This window comes from Octodon degus, unplaced genomic scaffold (genome assembly GCF_000260255.1).
Source record: "Octodon degus isolate 3935 unplaced genomic scaffold, OctDeg1.0 scaffold00273, whole genome shotgun sequence".
NCBI lineage: Eukaryota > Metazoa > Chordata > Mammalia > Rodentia > Octodontidae > Octodon > Octodon degus.
This window is the reverse complement of record NW_004524849.1, coordinates 1,903,883-1,927,563: the sequence shown is the minus strand read 5'-3', so window position 1 is coordinate 1,927,563 and position 23,681 is coordinate 1,903,883. Positions and strand designations below refer to the sequence as shown.

Sequence of the window (23,681 nt, the reverse complement as noted above, 5' to 3'; positions counted from 1 at the left end):
GAGGAGGAGGAGGAGGAGGAGGAGGAGGAGGAGCTACTCTAGCCTGCAACTCAATCAGCTATGGAAGTGCATTTCCTTGCGATAATCACCTCACTTGCATATGCATACCTCCAATTCTAAATTACCCTAGACTGTTAAAAAGATATGCATCTAAGCCACAGGATTTAATAAAACAATATACAATCTGCACTGCTTCATTGAGGGAACTGCTGAATGGAAATAGAATTTACTTGTCCACTGTGCATCCAAGGTGATGGTGAATACAATGATTCCTGTATTATTCCCTTTTCTGTTGCTACAAGGAAAGACCCAAAGCTCAGTAATTTGCAGAGACGTGTCTATTTAGATCTGTTTTGGAAGCTCAAGATCTAACACCAGGTGTGTTCCACCTGTTCAGGCTCTGGTAATGGCTCGCTGGACTGCATCATGATTCGGTGGGGCAATGGAAAGGGAAACGATGCTGCGCAGAAGAGGCCAACAACCCACTCTGGAGAGAATTGACAGACTCCATGAGCGCAGCATCGATCCCTTTGGGGGACAGTGCTCTGGTGCCTTGGTTATATTTTCCCTCTCACCAGGCCCCACCACCTCTCAAAGTTGCTGTACTGAGGGTCAAACCTCTGGGTCAAGGAGCTGTAGGAGGCCATATCTACAACACAGTGAATACTACTGGAGTCTCAGGCCATCACATGGGTTTAGCCTAAGGCATCTTTAGTCCTACGTACCATTGCTGTTGTACAGCAGTGTAAATGCTAACACAGTGAAAAGGTAAACCAATGGATCTTCACTGTTACTGGGAAAATAGCTGGAGAATTCCCGAGGGATCTGCACACCACACTTTGACCACAGTGCTCCTCTAGTTTCATAGGAAAATAAACAATTAATTATTTAATTATGTTATCCACCCTGCATTAAAAAACTAGTAACCATATTGAGGCAAACTTCTGTAGACTTTCCCGCATTATAATTGTGTGATGGAATGATTTTAGGACATGTCAAGAGCTGTGTGATCATCACCACTGTCCCAGCTTAACACAGTGCTATCATTCTAAAACAGTTTCCTCATAAAAATTTGCAGGTAATCCCTGTTCTCATCCAGGCAACCACAGTTCTTCTCTCTGCCTCTACAAATTTGCATTTTCTAGATTCATATAAATGGAGTCGTACAATATATAGTCTCTGTGTTTGGTGTGTTTTCACTTTACACAATGTTTCTGAGGCTCATTCTGGTAGCATTTATTCTTTTTTTTGGGGGGGGAGGGAAGGGTCTACAAGGTGTTCAGCATCTCACTACTAGATCGGACTCATAGTGATCCTCCTGTTTATAGCCTCCCAAGAGCTGGGATTACAGGCTCATGCCACCATGCCCAGTCTCAGTTGCTGTCTCAGTGTGCCCCAGGAGCGGGGCCAGCATGGCGGGCCTGGGGATTGAACCCCTGGCCCTGCGCCTGCTTGCAGGTGCTTTAATGTGCTGAGCTATTTGACACTTCTCAGATGAAGAACTACAAATGCCAAATAAATATATGAAAACTATCCAACATCATTGGTTATTGGAGAGATGCAAATTAAAACAACACTGAGATTCTATCTCACCCCAGCTAGAATGGCTAACATCAAGAAGTCAGCCAATAACAAATACTGGAGAGGCTGTAGGGAAAAAGGAACAGTTCTTCACTGTTGGTGGGAATGTAGACTGGTAGACTGGTACAACCAGTGTGGAAATTAGAGTGGAGATTCCTCAAAAACTAGGATTAGAGCTACCATTCAACTTAGCTATTCCCCTCCTGAGTATTTTCCCAGAAGAAATGAAAACATACTATAGCTAGGAGAGTATTTTTTTATTTTTTGTATTGGTGGAACCAGAGATTGAACTCAGGCCCTTGCACTTGCCAGGCAAATGCTTATTCTACTAAGCCATCTCCCCAACCCTCTAGGAGAGTTCTAAAGAACCTTTAGTTTTACTTTTTATTTTTACAAAATTTATTTATTTATTTGATACAGGGTCTCACTACGCAGTACATACTCATAGTGATCATCCTGTCTCAGCCTCCCCAGTGCTGGGATTACAGGTATGCTCTATACCACACCTGATTTTGGGCTGGCACAGTGCACCCAGGGAGCAGTTCCAGGGCCAGCGCGCCATGCAGTACCAAAGATCAAACTCCCTTGTGCTTGCTAGGCAGGCGTTTAGACTGCCAAGCTATCTCCCCAGCCCCTAAAGAACTTTCTAATAAAGAAGAGAAAAGCATGCAATGAAACAGGGCTGGAGGAGGGAGGAAGCTGGAGGCAGCAGGCAAAATGTGTGGTCATTACCAGAATTATCTCAGATGGAGCAGACTGAGCATAGAGGGCTGAGAACCACGTGGAATCTGGGCTGCTCCAGGAATAGGAAAAGAAACTTAAACTGGGAGATGATGCAAGAGACAACTAAAGATATTGTCTCTCTTAGTGTGACAAAAGTATCCTTGTAAACTAAGTACTTTACCGAAAGTAAAGTACTGACAACACCTGGATTGAAGATGAAGCCATCTGAAAAGGCAGTTTGCTTCCATGGGGCCATCCAATACTCTCCTCAGAATCATCTTGGACACTTGCTAGAAAGAAGATGTCCAGGTCCCATTCAAGACACACTGAGAATGAGCCTCTGAGCCATGCTCAGGAATGTGCAGTTTAAACAAGAGCCTAATAGCTTTACAAAGTTTAAGAGCTGGCTGGGTGTGGTACGCATGCCTGTGAACTCAGCTACCCCAGAATGAGGCAGAAGATTGCAAGTTTGAGGCCAGGTTAGGCAATTTAGTGAGAACCTACCTCAAAATAAATAAACTAAACTAAGCTAAACTAAACTAAATAAAACAAAATAAAATAATGACCAGTGACGAGTTCAGTGGTACAGCCCTTGCTAGCACATGTGCATGGGTGAGGTACTGGGTTCAAACCTTAGTACAAAAAGTTTTTGAGCTTCTGCTTCAGAGAAAAGATGCTTTCATATATAGGATTTCCCTATTTGTCTTTCCATAGAATAGTTTTCAAACTAAGCCCTGGGGTTCAGAAGACCTGCCTTGAGCTTCATCATTTGAAAAATCATCTATTTTCTAAAACTGCTGGCCAACTACTGTTGGGTAGTGAGTGACAGGCTTGATGATGTTTTCCTTGCTTAGAATAATCTGATTTCTTTGTCAACAGAACACACTCGACATGACAGAATAAACTTATTGCTCCTGTCTTGGTTTCTCTGATAGTGAAGACAGTCAAACGGAGTATACTTATGCAGCTGTCGAGAGCCCTCCATTCCCCCTGCGCCATCTCCCAAAGGGAAGTGAGAACACTGAGAGGGATCGTCAGTTCTCTAAAAATGTTCCCTCATCTCCTTCACTGTAAAGAAGGCAGCATCTTATTTATAGCTCAGGATTTATTTATTTATTTTTTAAAATTTTATTTTTATTGGTGTTTGCAGAAAGTAATGATTAAATTGATCATGAGGTGTCAGTATATGCATCTTATCCCCTTCCCTTTTCTCTTCCTCTCCTCCTCCATCTCTTGGTACCCTTCTCATTTGCAAAAGATCTATTTTAATACTTTTCATTATCTCCTATCATTTCTTTGCTTCTTTTGTCTCAGGCTGACAGGACATAGGCAGCGGCTGTTCTGCAGGCTCCTTTTCTAGTTGGTTCTGGGTTAGAAGTGTAGGGAGGAATCTCATATTCTCTTTCTGGATCCAGCAATTGGAAATTCTACCTTCATAGAAGTTCTAGGGATAGTAAGGGTTAGAGTAAAAGTAATAGCTTCTTCCAACGAGAGTTCTATACAGAGAATGACACAGGACTCCGTAGGAACTCTCAAAAGATTGTGCCTGTGCGTGTATTTAAACTAGTGCATTTCAGAAAGTACATGAAAACTACAAAAGCCACATATAAGCAGGAGGCTTGGGGACATCCATCCACATTTTCAAAACATGACTATGTCTAGATATAAAATAATCATTTAAGCCTTGAGGGAGTATAGTCTAATTTGCTATCTTTTTTTTTTTCAAGTGCTATTAATATGAGATAGGATATGGTCTCCTTCAAACAAAAGGAATGTCATCATCTCTCTCAGCATGGTGTGGTTAGCTGAGCTATCTCAACCTACTACATTTCCTGGATGTTTACACATGGAGAGGCTCAAGGCAGCAGGTGCAGCTATCAACTTGGGCTACCACATCATTAAGATTACATGAAGTCAGCACTTTGATTGTAAGTACTCATCCATGGAAATTGTTAGAATTATTAGTACTTTGTTACAATTACTTAATAGCAGTGAGGTTGGCATGTAACATATCTGCTTTTTGGAAGTCTTTTTTTTTCTATAAATGAAAATACAGCTCTACATCTCCTTTTATATGGAACAAAAGTACAGTAAGGAAGATCGGTTTTAAAGTCCATAATATTTTGCATGCCGGTACTTCTCAAGGTAGACTGGAGACATTTAAAATAATCTTGAAAATGTAAACAGAGTTATAAGAAATTCTCAGAACAGATTTAAGTGCATGATAATAAATTTAGAACAAAGTTATTAGGTCTCCCTGTCAGTAATTAAGAGACAAACTACAATATTATGAATTCCACTGAGAATTATAAGCTAAGGGATATTTCATTTTTAAAAAATAAAAAATATTTATTTATGGGAAGAAATTACATAATTGTGATCTATGACAACAACAATAGTTTTAAGAGTTCAGCTGTGAACTCTGCTGCCTCCTGGTACCTAGAAGAGAGCATTTGATCACTGACCAGCATAAAATAAACAAGTTTGAAAGCAAGATTTTCCTGGTGAATAAAATTATAACCAACAAAACCAAAGTGTAATTGATCAAACTGACAAAGTACTATAAAACAGTATGTGTTATCCATATGCATTTAATTTTTCAACAAATAAAAAGCCACACTTTGTGCAGAATCTCTAAACTTTTCCTGTGATGTACCAAAATCTTCAGGGGTTTATCTCACTAAGTTGAGAAACTGTAAATGTCAACAAAAAGTTAAATGATCTAGTTTTTCATAAAGGGATGATCTTTTTGTCACATTCAGTGTGCATATATGCCAGCTAAAACTTAGAATCCAGCCTCACAGAAATAGCTGGACGCACCTACAACTCTGTATAATTCTGTAACTGTCAGTGCCCAGAAAAATGTGCTGAGTTTCCTACTGTTGATGGTACAAACTAAGCCACAAGTGTAGTGACTAAAAACAACATTAATTTATTACCTTGTACTTTTGGAGGTCAGACAGAGCAGTGTAGGTCTGTGTCCTTCCTAGCGGCTCATGGGAGAATGCTTCCTGACCTTCTCTAGCTCCTAGATGTTACCTGCAGTACTGGTTCATGGCCTCTTCTCTATCCTCAGAGCCAGAAGTAAAGTATCATCTCTCCAACCTCTACTTCTGCCTTTTCTAAAAAAAAATTCAAATTCTCCTGTTCCTTTCTTATAAGGATCTGTGGTTATTCTGAGTCTACACAAATAATTAAGCATAATACCAAGATCCATAATTTATTCACATCTACAAAGTCCTGTTTCCAATGGAAAGTAATAGTTACAGGTTCGTCAATTTGGCCATACGCATCACTGGTTCCCAAAGGTTCACACCCACGCCATATGCAAAAAGCACTAACTCATCCCAAGGGCCTCTGAATTCTCAGACCATTACAGCAACCACTCAAGTTTCAAATCCCATTTAAGTCTCATCAACTCAAAAGCTGCGAGCCTCATCATCTTAGTCATCTAAATTAGGCTGGGTAAAGCTCTGACTATAAGCCATGCTAGTGCAGAATTCTCCAGTATCTATGGTCATGTAAAACTAGAAAATAAGCTATTTATTCCCCTAGTACAATGGTGGCTATACATAAAATGACAACTATAGGCATTCCCTTTGTTTTTATTTATTTATTTATTTATTTATTTTTTATCTTTTAAAATTTTTTTTCTTTTCAAAGTTTTATTGATAAACATATAGCAATGAGACAGTTTCAAATCAAATCGAAAGTACCGTTTCAACAAATAATACACTGCATATATTCTTCTTAGTGGTTAATTGCTGTACAAGATGCAGACTTGTGATCCTACTTACAAACCCCATTAGAACAAATCATTCTATTCATTAAGAGAATGCAACTATATATCTATCCCAACCACTTTGAATACACAGATACAAAATGGATATTCATAGTTATATCCCAATTTTTTTAAGTTCCATTGTTGAATATTATAGGTGTGTAAACTCAGCAAAATATTCTAAAAGAGTCCAGTAGCCCATAATAGCATTGGGTCTTCTGTTTAACTGGCAATGTCAGAAATTATTGACCTGAGTCCCCCACAGCTCAACATAACAACATGGCTTTACTTCCTATATTTCGTCTTCATACTTTTCTGCTGGATGGTTAAGACCAAGGTAAAGCAGGACCTGTGCAACAAGAGTTGTAGCTTTTTGGTCTGAGAAGGTCAGTGAAATGCCCTCAGGATTTATCCTGAGATCCTGTACCTCAGATTGTAGAACCTTTGTCAGTGCAGCCATGTGGATGAGTCACGGCCATTGCTTGGCCAATGTGCTCTCTGTGAAAGCCTGAGAGAGTGTCTTCTCCCCATGTGACTCTCCTTAGGCACACTCTACGTCATCGATCACTTTCCTCTTTGGCCCCATAATCTTCTGGATCAGGAAATTTGGGACACTACCGAGGTACATGACGTTACAGTACAAGTTCTCATATGTCCTGAGTCTTAATTGACCTTAGAAGGTTAGGGCCAAAATGTTGGCTTTCCTTGTAGCCCTCCTTTTTCTCTAATTTTGGTCTGCATACTTAGGTTGTTAACCATCCAGAAGACAAGCTTATTGTTATTATCAAACGATTTAGGCTATAAAGCTTAACCTCACTATCTCACTGCATTTCAAACATCTTAGGCATTCCCTTTCAAAAGAAAAAAAAAATGAAATTAAAAATGACCAAATCCAAGTGATTTCAAATCTAACTGGGTAAATTCCATTAGGTTTTACAGCCTGGGAATGATCCACCATGATTCAAGATTCTGCCACCTAGGCCTGCAGCTCTGTCTCTAGAGTCACTTTTCCTTCTTTTTAAGGGTAGTACATGTTTATACTAAGTAGTTTCATCAGCTTATTTCCTTCCTGTAGAATTGTGGGAATAAGGCAACCTTTTCTCATATCACACTATCTCTTTCCAGTTCAAACTGCCAGAATTTTGGTGGTGTGACTCCCTGAAGTGCTTCATGGGTCGCGGGAATCCTGGGAATTCACACTTCCACAAGCCTTTCCTGGATAACCCCATCTCTACTTCTGGCTTCTCCTGAGATGGCTGAGAGAACATGTAAATCATACCCCTACTCTGTTCAAAGAATCATCTGTATAAAGTGGTACTTGAACCACCTAATGCTTTTCCAGGAATTAGCAAGTGGTTATCCAGTCATACCCTTGCCTTTCTGTCTACAGCACGCTTTCCTAATAGCAAGTTTCCTAGTTGTAGCGTCTTCTACTGTGTGGCTTGGCTGAGAATTTTCTCAAATCATCCAGTATTTGTTTTAAAATTTATTAGCTGTTTCCTCAATTTATCTTTTTCTTCTCACATTAGCTCAGAGTACAATTCAGCTAAGCTTTTTATTACTGTACCTTAAGTTATAAACAATACAACAATATACCTTTTATGTTCACATTTCTGCCAACAATCTCTTTATGATGTCAGATATTTCCTAAGACAATATGGGTTTTCTCTACCATGCTTGTCATTCTTTCTTCTTCTCCTTCTCCTTTTTTTGGTACTGGGAATCAAACTCAGGACTTGGTGCTTTCCAGGCAGGCACTGTGGGGCTGAGCTACATCCCTGCCTGCTTCACATTCTTCTGGGCCCTTATCAGAAATCTTTAATGTTTGTATGTCTAACAGACTGCTCAAAGCATCCTAAACCTTTTCCATCATGTTCCTCAAAATTCTTGAAGTCTCTGCTCCCTTTCCAATTCTAAAGGCAATTCTGCATGCTTAAGTCCTTGTTACAGAAGAACCACATTTGAAGTTATAAAAATCTGTATTGGTTTCTTATCACAACTTATTACCACAGAATCATAGCTTATGACACAGAAGTGGCCAAAGTCTGACACTGCTTTGAAGAACTGGATGTGGTGAGAGAGCAGCTCTTTGGTGGGCTTCTCCCACTGGTAGAGATGCCTCCTCACTGCTCTGTTCTTCATCTCAGTATTGCTCCTTTTTGGCCTCTGTTTCCATCTTTCAATCTTCCTTTACCAACTCTGATTCTCTTGTCTCCTTATAAGAATACTTATTGCTCCATAATGTTAAGTGAAATAAATCAGACCCAAGCTTCAGTATCATACGGTTTCTCTTATATGAAAAGCCCAAATGATAAATAAAAAGCAAAATAAAAGATATATAATAGCAAGTAGGGAGGTTGATCTTTCTCAAATGGGAAGGGGATCCAGAGATGAAGGGAGGAGGCAAGGGTTAAGGGGATTAAAGAGGATTAAAAAAGAGGAGTGAAGATGTGTGATGTATGCATAACAACTCTACAAAGGATAGAAACACTGTATTCTGCAAATGTGTTCCAATAAAAAAATTCCCAGTGTCAAAACATTTCATTTTTGATCTTAAGGTTTATAATTTTACTGTTAAAAGTGTAACAGTTTTACTATTTACTAACATTTACTAATTCATTTTTCTCAGTTGTCATCTATTCCAGCCCAAGATGACATAATAGCTGAAGTATCTCCTTTAAGTGTCTCTAGTGTAACAGATGGGTCACATGCTAAGACCACGCCAGAACAGTCACGGGTATGTGTTCAAGGTCAAGAAAACAAGCACATCTTCTGAGTTGAAGCTGGTGGTAGACCTATGAAGCAGGCTGGAAGGAAGTAAAGCCATAAAAATGTTATACTTTTAATAATGCATGAATAAATACTAAGTTTCTTTAAAAACAAACAAAGAAGAGAACACTTATGATTATATTGGGCTGACCTGGCTAATCCAGGATATCTCTTAGATTATGTAATCTCTAGATTCTTAAACTAGTCATATCTGCAAAATCTCTTTTTCCATAGAAGGTGTCACATTTACAGATTTAAAGAATTAAGATGCAAACACTGATGGAGAGGAAGAGTCATCATTCTACACACTACACTTGCAAAACTCACTCCTCTCAGGCTGAATCAATTTCAAAACCAAGTCTAGACCATAATGAAAAGTATACAGGGATGGAAACATGGAATACCAAGTTCCGGCGAAACACCACGGTGGCAAGCCCCCATGGTTCATTATTCCCTTCCCTCTGTGGTACTTACACACTACAATGTGCTAGAAGTCAGGGATACAATCCTCCCCCACTAATGACAATAAAATAGCAAAAGAGATGTTTAAAAAGAGAAGTATATGTGGTGGAAGCATTCACAACACCCCAGCAGAGGAGGTCAGGGAAGCTTCTGGAATAATCAGGAAGGGTTACTCCAGAAGTGCTTACTTGAAGTAAGATAGGTGTATGTACTGAGAGCCACAGAGAAGTCCAGGACAGAAGGGAGTGGGGGTGTTTTGAAAGACTTTTAGAGCGATCAAGGCTGTACCATGAAAAAGCTCATACTTTAGCACTTAGATTATTCCTTGAAACAAGGCACAACGAAGGTATTCATGAAGCTTCTGACAAAACATCAGAATTTTTCAAAGCCAGAAGCAGAGAACAGTCAGTAAACTGTGCCTAGACATCAGGAGAGATTTGAGTGGAGACAAGAGGAGTACCACAGCGAGGGTGGGCTCTTGAGTCCAACTGCCTTTCAATTTTGCACTTGTGGGACCAGAGCAGCTTCCACAGCCTCTCTGCTCCAGCTTCCACAGCAGGGAAATAGGGACAAAGTAGTCCCTGCTTTACTGGTTTGCCTGTTATACAGGAAGGGTATAACAAGTCATTGCTTGCTTATGGTGACAAAAAGTTAGTGGCTCTGGGAATAGAGATGAGGGACTGGAGAGCTGTCATGGTATTAGCGACAGCTTATTGCATTCTAGGAATCTTGTTCAGCTTTGAGGGATACAACTGCAAGTGCCAGAGAAAGAACAGCCAGAAGCTGAATGATAACACAAGAGGCAAGAAGTGGTAAGATCTGCGGTTAACTGAATTCCTGGGGGAGGTGGAAGAGCAAAAACAAGCAGCCAGAGTTTGGCTTAGCTCTTAGTAGAAAAGGGCGGCAACCGAATGAAAAGTAGGCCTTAGCACTACTGGTTGAAGGATGAAATATGGATGAAAACAGATACTTTTTCTTAACTGTTGAATGCACAAGGGACTGATATTCCAAATAAAGGTAATTTTCTTGGTAATCAAAAAATTTGTGACTGGCTATTAATGCAGAAGTGCATTAAAAAAAAAAAAGTAACAAAAGTTAAACTTCAAAGTTTCTACCTGGATGGCCTGAACAGTCAGGAGAAACTGGGAAGAACACATACTGTATTCAAATGTGAGGCATTCTAAACAATAGGTTTACATATTATATCCTCCATATGTGTGTGGCCCAGTCAGCATTCACATTGCGTGCGAGTGTGTGTGTGTGTGTGTGGCTATGGGCCTTATATACTGTGCTACAGGTGGACACCACCTGTGGGAGGCCTGAACACCTGAGGGCCTGGTACACTCAGGGAAATTAAGCAAAATCACATGGGCTGATAGCTGGAGTGTGGAGTCCTGGGAGGAAAGGGGAGGGATGAAGCTGAACCGTGAGCCTCTGCCACACCTTCACAGCCTTGGGAGACAAATGAAAATTTTCTAGGGATGATAGAGAGCTTCTTAAGGTTTCTCAGATGGGTATAAACACTGAGAGCCACAGAGAAGTCTGGGACAGCAGAGAGTGTGGGTGTTCTGAAAGGAAGGCATGTGGCCAGATCTGGGCTCTAGAAAGATCCTCATACAGCTTGAGTAAGAACCAGAGGTAGGGGGCCTCCATAATAGCCCAGGGGAATTATTCTGTGAGGGAGACAGGGTGGGATTTGTAGTTCAGCATTTTTGGGTTGTACACGGTGAGCCTGAAGCTAATAGGTAGTAGAGACCAGAAGGCTTTGGGCAACGGAAAGAGAAATTTCAGCGGGAAGGCTGATGAGAGAGAGAAGGGGAAGGACAGGAGCCGGCAAGACAGCGACAGCACCGAGAGCTGTGGAGGTGCTCCAGTCCTCTACCGGAAGTGCCAGAACTCGAACTGATTTACCTCAAGTAGAAAAATATTGATTAGCCTTCCTAAGAGGAATAATCTGATCTGGCCAAGTGGATCCGGAGAGCCAAACAATGCCTTTTCTTTCCTTACCTCTCACTTTTACTTATTATCTTGGTTTCATTTACTGTCTGACCCCCTGAACTTGAGATTCAGTCCTTCCAGCCAGCAAGCAGGAGTGTTTTCTCTCTTGGCCCCACACACAGGAACCAGAGGTGGGGGCTCCTAGGGATGCAGAGATCAGCCAGAACGGCTAGGCGCCTGCCACTGGGGCCGCAGTGTCTCAGGAAGGGACAGTACCCTCCCGCGGAAAAGAGAAGCAGCGGCCACTATCGTGCCTTCCATTCACCTGCCCATAAATTCTCTGCATTACTTTTCTTTCTATTAATATACATGTTACACAAGACATGTAATGATCCTTGTGGTATGCACTATGATTTTTAATGCTCTTTTATTTTTCACATACAATAGATTTACGTTTTGAACTGGTAAAATACCAATTTTTAAATTTTTCTTCAAGCACTTTAAATTTAAATTTATTTTTCAGTAGCATGTAAAATATAAACACTGTACATATTTATCAGGTACTGTTTTCTCTCTCTTCTATGGTTAGTTCTGGTTAATTTTAAGTTTAGCTTTCTCTTGCACAGTTCCCATTAGAAATCCTAGTACAGGAGAGGAAGTTAATGATTTTCATAGCACTGTTCCCCTCCAGCTTTTTAGCTAATACAAATGTCAGTTCTGCTGTGCTATAATTACTTTACAGTGTGGATGAAGTTTGTCACTATATTTCTCTACCATCGTGACAGTCAATTATCAAGTCTGTCACGGTACCATTATTGAGATACTCTTAGCCTAACTTCTAGAGAAAGACCAGTTATAGCTAGAATTGGAGTTTAAAAACCTCCTTGAGGTGAAAATTTACTGCACCCAAGCAAGAGAATAAGCCACACTATCCTCCAACTCCTTTGAGAGAAATGTGCTGCCAGAAATAGCTTCATTCTAAACACTGCAAAGCGATTGATCCCAAGACGCTTTCAAGTGGTTTGTTTAGCCATGAGTTTCTTCACTGGTTTCTCTCTTCAGCCTTTTCTTTTCTGTTTCTAGAAAAGCTCCTTTACTATGTGCCTCTACTCTTGCCCCGGGATTTGGTCCACATTCTAATAACATATCTGAACTTGGCACTCACCATCCATGGAAAAAGGAGAGCGCACATCATCTATCCTCCTTGCCTTCCTCATTTCTCTTCCTTACAAGCTTCTTTACCAGGGGACTTTTAGCTTGGGGGTTCATTGCTGAGACATCAAACGTGAGTTTAGAAAGTCTACCTCACAGAAAAGAGTTTTCTGAACATTTCAACTCATTCCCTCCATTTTTCCCACTCCTTGTGGCTGCGCAGAAAAACTAATCTTGAACCGGGGATTGAACTCAGGTCCTTGTACTTACCAGGTAAGCACTTATTCTACTGAGCTATCTCCCTGGTCCCAGAAAAACTAATCTTAAGAGCTAGTTTATTTGTTCCCTTGTTCCTCATCTCTCAACTTCAGTGAAAATCTTCTGTTTGAATAAAAATTAAAAATAAAAATAAATGTTTAAAAGCTTTAATGAACCACATAGGCCTGAACACAAGATGGTTCCAGTTTTTCTAAAGGGATACTCAAAAGTGTCTTGACATGGTTAACTATATAATTCACTAGGGGGTGAAACTTTTAGGTGATTTTGCATAGGGATTTAAAGTTGCTTTTACTAAAAACACTAATTCTTCACTTGGGCCTGTAGTTCTCCTTTGTTACCATAAACTTTGGGTCAGATTCCTGCTAACTGTGTAAGGAGGGTCTCTCTACAAACTTGTAATACAGAGTTAATTAGCCCTAATCTAACCTCTGTTCTCCTTTAAGTCTGACAACACTACAAGACTTAACTAATCTATCTTCAAGTTCCAGGAACAGCCATTCTTGTAGGCCAGTCTCCCTATGACAGGTATGAGGCTGCTTCCCAAGTGGGAGGCAATACCCTATGAAGGAGGGGAGATCATTTCCTGGTGGGAACCAAACTGCCCCCTCAAGCAAGAACACTTTCCTAAGAGCTGGAAGGACCCTGCTGAACTAGACCTGAGATAATGATCAGCCAGACCACAGGGTGACCACTACTGCCAGACTATTTATACCTCTTGTCTACTTTTGTTCCTTCCTTATACAATCTGGAAGCTCTTGCCAGCACACTGGAAGATGGAGTTAGGATGCAGGTCTCCTTGTTTCTTCCACTGTGGCCACACTGAATAATAAATTCCTTTTTTGCTTAACCACCACCTGTCTCTCTGACTGGACTCTTAAGGCAGCAGGAGGCCAAATGTAGTCTGTTGGGCTCACCAGTGTCAGGCCTCTGACCTACAATTCTAATAACAACTACCTATTTATAGTTTAATTCAGATATATCTACATATACATTTAAGTCATATATCAGGTAAAATTATATTAATTTAGAAGTATTACTAAATAAAACAATTTAAACTTTTCTGATGCCTCTGATATCAGTGTTTTCACAATCATTTAGCATTGCTAAGCTTTGAGTCCTTCTGTTTTCAGGATGCATCATCTTTACTCCTACTTTGAAACAAAACATATGCCACAGGCAGCCAAGTTAGATAGAAATATTATAGGCAGTCAGACAGGGCCAGGCTCTCAAAAGAGATACCACAGAAGACAAGATATCTTGCAACTCTGGGAGGGACGGATGGGCCAGACCTAAAGACCAAAGATCAAACAAATGCTGACCTTCCTAAAGATTGGCATCCGAGATTGATCATCATCCTGAGGGAGCCAGATGAATCATTAATCCGACTACTACTGGATGGCGACCTCATAAAGTCCTGTTCTACATTCATGCCCACTTGCTATGCGACTCGCTTTCCCATTTGGTCCTGGACTTCATCAATTTTATCTTAGCAATGGTGCTTGTAGTCCCATTGGGTGACCATAGTTTTGTCCCACCCCACATCCACCTAAGGAAGTTCCCATGTTCTCTACCACCTTAGATCCAACTCACCGCATGGTTTTACTTTATAAAAGTTCCTGGAAGAGATAGCTTCCCAGAGACAACCTGCTCAGGCCCCCCTCTTGTCCCACTCTCGGACAGGAGCTTTCTTTCCCTCAATAAATATATTCTGCTCATAACCTCTGTTTGTTCCTAAAATTCATTCTTCGGTTTTAGAGAACATGAACTCGTGCAGGTCAGGTCGGGAGATCATTTTTCCCTATGTCATTTGGAGGTTCCCTGTATCATTTGGAGGTCACCCACCTGAGATCAGTTTTTCTCCCTGTATCATGTACTTTGAGTTAATTGCAAGTCACCAGTAATACTCTGCATTGTTACGTGTCTTCCTCAAAGTGACTGTTAAAAGGCTGTTCATCACAACATACAGAAATAATGACTAACTGGAATGACTTTTCTCATTTAGAAACAAAATAATTATTCTGGAAGAAATCTATAAACATCTCGATCATGACCAGAGTCCATGTTTTAAACTATCATGTCTCCCCTAAACTCAGTGTTCAAAATAGTGTGCTATGGGACCAACAGGCAAAGCGATGTTCATTTTCCTGAAGAATTGTTTTGCATAAAATCTTTTTTGCATTCTGCCATACTGCAATGTAGCAAACATTTTTACTATGTGACTAATGATTTAAGGACTATCTTTTGCCAAAAATCCAAGGTTTCTTGATAAAATTTAATGAAACACTATAGAGACTTTATTCCATTTCTCAAAATTCTATTTCAGTACATTACAAATGTGAAGGCTTTTTCTGTTGTCCAACAGTCATTTGGTAGAAAATACATGAAAGGCAACAAAACAAAACAGATCAACATGTACTGGGGCCTGCCTGTCTGTAAGTACTTTCTCTACTTCTCTCCTCAGCTCTCTCTTAGTAATATATTACAGAATATAAATTGCTAGAAAAGAGCAATCATGCTCAATTGGCTTCTTTCCAAGGCTATATATATGAATTTTACTGATGTTCTCATGATAATTTGACAATGAAAAACAACTTTTAATTTCTCTTTAAAGTTTTTCATAATTGTAAAAACAAAAACACAAATTAAAAATAATAGTTACCAATGGGACCCCTTTCCAGTACCAGACACCACACTAGAGTCTTTGGGTATTCATTGATTTAATACAAATAAAATACCAAGCACAGGCCCCAGTGGTTCTAGCCCCTGTAGTTTCCAGCAGCTATTACTTTTGCTATTATTTTTATCAAGTTTTTATCATTTAATCCTTATGATTGTATGAGGTAAACATTATAAGTGACAAGAACATTAAGGAAAGAGATTCTGGGATGATGCAAATTGACCAGGTGAAAGAGTTATTGGCTAAAATGAATCAGAACTCTTGTATTTATATCTCTTTCAATATATACTTTTTAAAATTTTATTGGTACAAGTTGCAGTACATAATAATTACATTCATCATGAGGAGTTAGTACACGTAAGTAACACATCTTTTTACTTCCCCTCTCCTCCCGTTTCCTCCATCTCTTGTTCCTCTTCCATTTTGCAAAGACTGATCCGCTCCACAGATTTCTGGAGCACCCCCTTATGTTCCAGTATCTACAGATAAGATTCACAATTCACAGTTTTAATGAGGTAAAAGACTTGTTCTGCAAGCACTTGCTGAGGGCCTACCATTGTTTTCTTTTTTTTGTGGAACCAGGGATTGAACTCCAGCCCTTGTGCTTGCCGGGCAAGTGCTTATTCTACTGAGCCATCTCCCTGGCCCCATGTTATCTTCTGTAAACAAAGACAGATAAGATGTTATCAAAGGGCTTACATCGTATAAACTGGGATATTTAAAGTAGGCAAGAAGAGACAAGAGACAAGTAGCACTGGTGACTTGGAACAAAGAATCTCATCTAGAAATGAGATTCACAATTGTGTGAGATACACAATTTTAATTACACAGGAGAGAATCTATGGCCAGTGCTCAGAAAGAGTAGCTGCCCATACCAGTTTATAGCAAGTCAAGGTGGACAATGTAAAGTGATGATGTGCCATGAAGTAAACAATAAAGACTACAGAGATCAGGAATAACTGGTAGGAACACACTTTCTCTATAGGCTTTCAAATTCAAATTTTCTAAAAGGCTATATATGATGGCCAAATAATACATGCATTCAGTGGCATGCTCAAGCTGGTTCTTACTACAGAGAGCCACTTGTTAAATATTTAGGAATTCTGTAGGCCAACTGGTAGTAGTTCGAATTCAGCCTTGGTGGGAGAATTTACACTATGGAAAATGGCAAACAATATAAATCAGGACTTCCCTCACGCCTGCCAAGAGCTTGTTTACCAGTGTTGTTATATATAAATTTTATTTAATAATTGTAAAGATTATTTGCTATCTCTACCTAATTCTTTGTTGACTCAGGGAGAGTGGCTTTACATAATTATTTAACAAACACATGCTCATTATATGAGGCCAAAAGGAAACTATAATCCCAGAGAATGTTCTGGCTGGACTAAAGAGCCACCATTTGAGTTTTAAATGTAGGGTGAAGGACTCTCAAAGTGTGTCTTCTCTGGGTTCAGGCTTAGCACACATGGCTTCATCACAGTTGTCTCCACAGCACAGTGACCTCTTTCCAAGCTGGTAACAGAAAGAGTCTTTTCCAAAAAAGGATTAGCAGACTTTTTTCCCCTCCACCTCTTGATCAGTTTCTAGCATCATGTCTTATTAAGTTTTTGTTTTTATTTTTTCTCTTCCAAATAAAATAGTTGGCTACTTAGGTGACTTTCTTTGAAAGCAGAACTTTTTAAAAAAAAATTATGTGCTAGTACAAGGTTTCACTATGCAGCTCGGACTTGTGGTGATCCTGTTTTTAGCCTCCCCAGTATTGGGATTACAGGCATGTGCCACCATGCCTGGAGTCGGTGGCCGGCTCAGCACTCCTGGGGATGGGGTCAGCATAGCATGTGGTGCTGGGGATCAAACTCTGGTCCCTGCGCTTGCCTAAGCAGTCACTTAGTCCACTGAGCTATCACTGCAGCCTGAAAAGCAGAACACTGTTATCTTGAAATGAGGTAAATATTTTCATGTTTAAGCTTCCAAAGATGAGAAAAGCCAATGCTGACAAAATATGAGGAACATAATGGAACTTTGATATATGAAAGGACTTTCAACCACCTCCTAAAAAATTTGCACCTTTCTGTTTCAAGACCAGTGAGGATGGAAACGCGAGACCTGGCAGTGCAAACTGCTCTGCTGCTTCTAAGCCACTTGAACAAGTACATGTCCTTTTGGACTAATGTGAACTGCAAAAGCCAGATAAAGACACCTGGAACATTACATCTGGCAAAGGAGAAGTCAAGGATGACACTCGCATCTTCCCTGGGAGAGCCACTTTCTTCCTCACTGTCCCTGAGACCTGTCACTCTGTTTACACGCTGGTCTTTTCTTTTATGGACTATTTAAAATATTCCAGCTTAATAAGATGTAAGCCCTTTGATAGTGTCTTATCTGTCTTTGTTTATGGGAGATAACAGCAGTAGGCCCTCAGTAAGTGTTTGCGGAACAAGTAACTGAACTCTGTCCTCTACTTCTGTGCTATAATACTCAGCAACTTTCATTTTACTCAAAATGAAGCCCGCCACAAAGATTAGAGTGTTTAGCTCCATGGCTCTTTAGCTCCATGGCTCTTTAAATATTTTCTTGCCAGATAATCAAATATTTTTCTTATTCTTATATTTTTTATTAAGCTTTTTTTGGTACAATTTAGATATATATAATGACCATATTCATTATAGGGAGTTTGTACCTGCACATGATATGTCTTACTTCCTCTTTTTCCCCCAGTCCCCTCCCCTCCTTATTTATAAAGCGTGGTTTCCATTTTATCCTTCTATTATTTTTTCTCTCCCTCAGTTCCCTTTTCTTTCGAAACATTTCTTCTTGTTCACAATACCTATTATACACTGTGGTCCTTAGTTACACTGGGTTTTTCACAACTGAGAAACAATACAATATTTGCACATGTGACTGATTTATTTCACTTAAGAGTATGGTCTCAAGGTGCATCCATTTACCTAAAAATATCTCAAGCATATCCTTATGACAGAGTAGTATTCTATTGTATAAAAAATTCCCACATCTTTTTTCATCCATTCTTAGGTTGATGGTTATTTAGGTTGTTTCCAAGATTTAGCTATTACAAACTGTGCTGCCATAAATATGGGTGCGGATGTATCACTATGGTATGTTTTCATTCTTCTGGAAAGATATCCAGAAGGAGAATAGATGAGTCAAATGGGACCTCTAGTGCTACTTTCTGGATGAATCTCCACACTGATTTCCACAGTGGTTGTACAAATGTACACTCCTACCAACTGTGGAGAAAGGTTCCTCTCCCCACTTATGCCTTACCAACATTTGTTATTATTGACTTCTTCATAATATCTATTCTTTCTGGAGTGAGATGGAATCTTAGCGCTATTTAATTTGTATCTTTTGAATGATCAGTGATGTTGAATAATTTTTTTTTTTTTTTTACTGGGAATTGAACTTAGGACTTTGAGCTTTCCAGGCAGGTGCTTGTGCTGTGGAGGTACGGTTCTGACCTTGGAACAACTTTTCACATATTTGCTATTTTTATTTCTTCCTCTTAGAAGCATATAGTCATCTCTAACTGCCTATTTTTGGGTTAGGTCTTTAAATTTGGGGAGTTTCTTTTTTTTTTTTTCAATTCTTTTATGTTCTAAATATTAGTCCCTGGTCTGAGGAATAACTGGCTAAAATATTTTTCCCACTTTGTGGGATGTCTTTTTACTTTATTGAAAGTTTATTTTGCTGTGCAAAAGCTTTTTAATAAGATAAAATCCCAGTTGTTGAGTCTATGTATTATTTCCTGTACTCTTGGGGTTTTGTTCATGAAACCTTGGCCTACATGTATGTTTTTGAGGATCCTACCTATTCTGTCTTCCAGGTGGCTTAGTGTTTCTGTTTTAGTGTTTAGATCTTTGGTTGATTTTTATTTTAGTTTAGTGCATGGTGAGAGACATGGGTCTAGTTTCAGTCTTTGGCATGTGGGAAGCCAGGTTTTCAAATAATACTCTAGTAAAATGAAAAACATTTACATAGTCCATAATCTTAAAGGACAACTGCTGTGCCCCATAATCCAATGAACAACAGTGATCTGTGGGCTTGGTCATGTTGGAAAACCTCCAGATCCCACAAAGGTTTGAGATGAAGGATTTAGCAATGTGCAGACTCCCACGTGAAGAACCTTTTAGATGCTTGTGGACTTTGAGAACTCAGAGTGAAGTAGGTGAGAAAATTATGGCACTTGGGTTTGTTTGCAACTCCAGTGCCAATCTATTTAATAGAGAGAAACCCGATATAATTTTCTAGTGAGATGAAGTAAAGTTAGACCAGAAACCAAAGTGGCTGAAGGAACCACAAGGAACATAATGACCTGAATGGAAAAGAACCGGTGTTTAGAAACTAGATTCTGGGTGGAGTCTAGAAAAGCAGGGCTGTGAGGTAGCTGGATCTTAAAGAACTAGACTCAGCATGTTCTGTCTAGAAATTTATTAAATTCCCAGAGCCTCAATTTCTTAATCTATAAAAGTGATAACAGAGTATCTTTTATAAGAGCTATATCCCATTAAATGAGATGAAATAATTCAAGTACCTGGAACATGATAGGTGTTCTATAATTCTTAGATATTACTATCTATCTTCATGATGCCATCATTCTATTTTTATTAGAAGTAATATAAATACACTTCAGAAAACTAGATTAACCACAGAGTGTTGTCCTGAGATACATTTTTGTTGTGGACTTTGGAAGCAAGAAAGGCACTTTTAAAAAATGGTCTAGAGTAGCCCATCATCATACACTGGTGATAACTAATGTCTACAGAGACAAAGACTTGAAGAGGTTATACTGATAGCGGCAGACTTCATGGTCTTTTTATTTGCTTGTTTCTCTCATTGTCCCTAGCTGAGACTGTCACTCTGCTTACACTTGTGTATCTTCTTATTATGGACTATTTTAAATATTTCAACTTAATAAAATGTAAGCCCTTTGAAAAGAAAAAATATTTTCCTTTTCTTTTCTCCTTTCTCCCTCCTTCTCTGCCTTCCCCTCACTTTCCCTTTCTTCCTTTTGGTAGTGCAGGGGATGGAATCCAGGGCCTCTTGCATGCCAGGCAAGTGCTCTACCTCTGAGCCACATCCCAGCTCAATCAACAGCCTGCTCTTTAATCCAGAGCTCCTTCTCTTCTACGGTGGAACTTCTACAGCTGGCAGAGTTGCAAAAGAAGCTGCTCACCTTCTAATTCTCAACTGTGTGCCCTGTAAGAAGCAGGTGAAACACGTAGAAGTGACTCATTCTGAGCTGTGGCAGTGGATCGGCAGTGATTCATGACTGCAGCTGATGTTAAGAGTACTAGGTTGTGCTAGGGCTCAGGAGAAGTGTGCCCCAGTAATAACTCAGGAGTGTGCCGGAGAGAAGCAGCAAGTATATCCTAAAATGTACATTAACTTCTCTTGGGAGGCCTAGAAATTATAGCCAGATGTGGATTATACACACATCCTGATCTTAGGGGAGGTGAGTCTAGGGACCCCTAGCTGTCTGGTCATACCTAGGTGTAGGCTCTAGACACATGACCAGAAGCTCCATGTATATAGGTGGTATTGTGGACCTGGGCTTCAGGGATATGACAGGGTTGTTAGGTATATAATTGTTACAGTTTACATCTAGAATGTTACCCCAACACTCACTTAGTGAGGGAGGGTTTTAGGGAAGTGATTGGATCATGGGGTGCTACACCCATCAGGAGGTCCAAGCTAGAAATGCTGTGAGGAGTGGTGGCTCAGCAGGAAGGGGCAGATCCCTGGGGCTTGGCATCCCAGGTGCACTCCCTTCACTCTGCTCCCGGCTGCCCTGGGCTGAGCACCTTTATCTTCCCAGACCCCTCTGCTGTCCTGTTTCTGCCTGGGAACGAGCTGACCATGGACTAAAATTGTGAGCCAGAATAAATTTACCTCCTTCATGTTGTGAGCAGCTGGTATTTTGTGCTACCAAGAAAAGTGAGTAGGACAGTAACTGAAGAGAAAGAGTACATGGTCATCTACCTGGAGAATCTATACCTTTCCACTCACATTCTGGAAGTCAAATGGGGGATGCCACCAAAGGGTCTTGGCATTCAGAATGTAGGTTGTCATTTTAAAGTCCTGACTTTGTTTTGGTTTTCTTGCCCCTAATACAACCTGTCTATAAGAATGGTGAAGGCGATTCCGGGTCTCCTTTTTAGACAACTTTCAGTCAATCCTGTTGTGAAGCTTCATCACTTTCTGCATTTATGGAGATAGATGGTGGTAGAAATTCCTAAGCCTCTGTCATTGTGGAAATCCCTGGTGGCCAAATTCCTGAGCCTCTGTCAGTTAGCAGCCAGCCACTAACCGGCTTTCTAGCTAAGTCAGAATTCACTCTCCCTGCTCTCTGACTTGTAGAGTGTGGATACTGTGGTCTCCTGTTCTCTTAGTGTCTAAGAATTATTCTTGTTATTCTGCAGAGTCTGACAGCTGTGTCTTACCTGTTCCATAGTTCAGTGTAGACGTTTTGTATGTATTTTCTTTTTTTTTTTTTTTTGGCGGAACCGGGGATTGAACTCAGGTCCTTGCGCTTGCCAGGGAAGCGCTTATTCCACTGAGCCATCTCCCCGGCCCCTTGTATGTATTTTCTAATTCTATAATTATATACATCAGTTGTTATTATTACTCCCATTTAGAGACGAAGAAAGAGTTCAATAACTTCACCAATATCTATCAGCTGAACTTGGCTGATCACGGAGCCCAAGACCCACATCACGATCACCTCAAGGGCAACAAGAAACAATGTTAACAATGACTGCCATCCATCACTGGGAATTCACCATGCGCAATTCATTAACTGCAACAGCTCCACGAGACAGGCATTATTTCTATTAACCCATTTTATAAAAGAGGAAACTAAGTCACACAATGATAAAAGATCCTGCCTAAGATCACAAGGTCAGAAACTGTGTCCTAGATGCTCACCAAACATACATAGGTCTACCTTGAAGATATCCTCAATTTACTTTGGAATCCTCTCCAGATTAGCTTTATCTTCTCTTCCCTAGATGACTTATTCAACACCAGAAGAAAGATACAGAAGAAGGAAGGAAGGAAGGAAGGAAGGAAGGAAGGAAGGAAGGAAGGAAGGAAGGAAGGGACTTAACTCCTTTAACCAATCTACCAAACCACAGGCAATGGATACAAATAACCAGAGTTAAAGCAAATTATTTTGAAGATACTCACAGAGTTATTTTGTTGGATTGAAAACCTCTATTCATAGGTTCTTTAAAACCTGAATTCTGGGACAGTGTAAAGAACAAATCCATGTAACTGGACATGTAAAAAAAAATATACTTTATGAGACAAAAGGACAGAATTTGCTTCCTACTCTGATAGCCTAAAATTATGTATGCTAGGGGGTGCTGTTGAATAACTTTAGTAGTTGTATCAATTTGGTGTTCTTTGAGTTGCACTGGGGTAGGGTGACCCTGTAATTTTTAATTAAAATTTGCTTAACCTCAACTGGTAACATTAATCAACATATATTTTACTGCAGAAGAGGTTTAAAAATATTTATTATATCTACAGTTAATTCTTATTCATGCAAAAGCATGAGCCAGGCATTGTTTCTTTTCCTATTTGCATGTCCAAGAACTTGATTAAAACATACTGAAATCTAGGTGTTAAGCCCAGAGAAAGTGGCACTGTCTCTGCCACACTACATTATTGATGAAGACCTGTGTTTCCCAGAAGTTAACAGAACATGTGACATAAAAGAAGAATGAAAAATCAAATTAGAGGAAGCAAAGCCCTAGCAATCAGGACTTCTACCTCATACTCCACAATTAAGTTGTATTACCGTAAGTACTTAAGTACTTGTTATTAAGTCACAATACAGGAAATATATAAGATTAGGGAGGTTAGAAGCACAGCAGTGCTTATACTAAACTGGCACAATTTTAACTACATAGGTTCCATATCAAATGGAAAATGTGTTGTACTTGGTAACCTAAACAAGCAACTTGAAGATAACATTATGCAATACAACAACTATTGTCGAATTCCTATTACATTGATTAATGAAATTTTGTATCTTTTTTTCCTTTTCATTTTTCTTTTGGCCATTTTGTATTCTTAAAAAAAAAAAGCAGGCTGGGGAGATAGTTCAGCAGTCTAAGCACCTGCCTGGCAAACCCTGTGTTCAGTACCGCATGCTGTGAGTGGTGGTGTGCACCTGCAGTCCCAGCCCTGGGAAGGCTGAAAACAGGAGGATCACTAGAAGTTTGAGCTGCATAGCGAGGCCCTGTACCAAGTCAACCATTCAATCAATCAATCAATCAATCAATCAATCAA

The 23,681-nt window shown here is 39.8% G+C and overlaps 1 protein-coding gene across 1 annotated transcript in view; it reads right to left on the bottom strand.

Annotated features, from left to right (window-relative positions):
- CUNH1orf21 (chromosome unknown C1orf21 homolog) overlaps positions 1–23,681 on the bottom strand; it is a 164,524-nt gene that overhangs the window by 50,830 nt on the left and 90,013 nt on the right. The window lies entirely within an intron of this gene.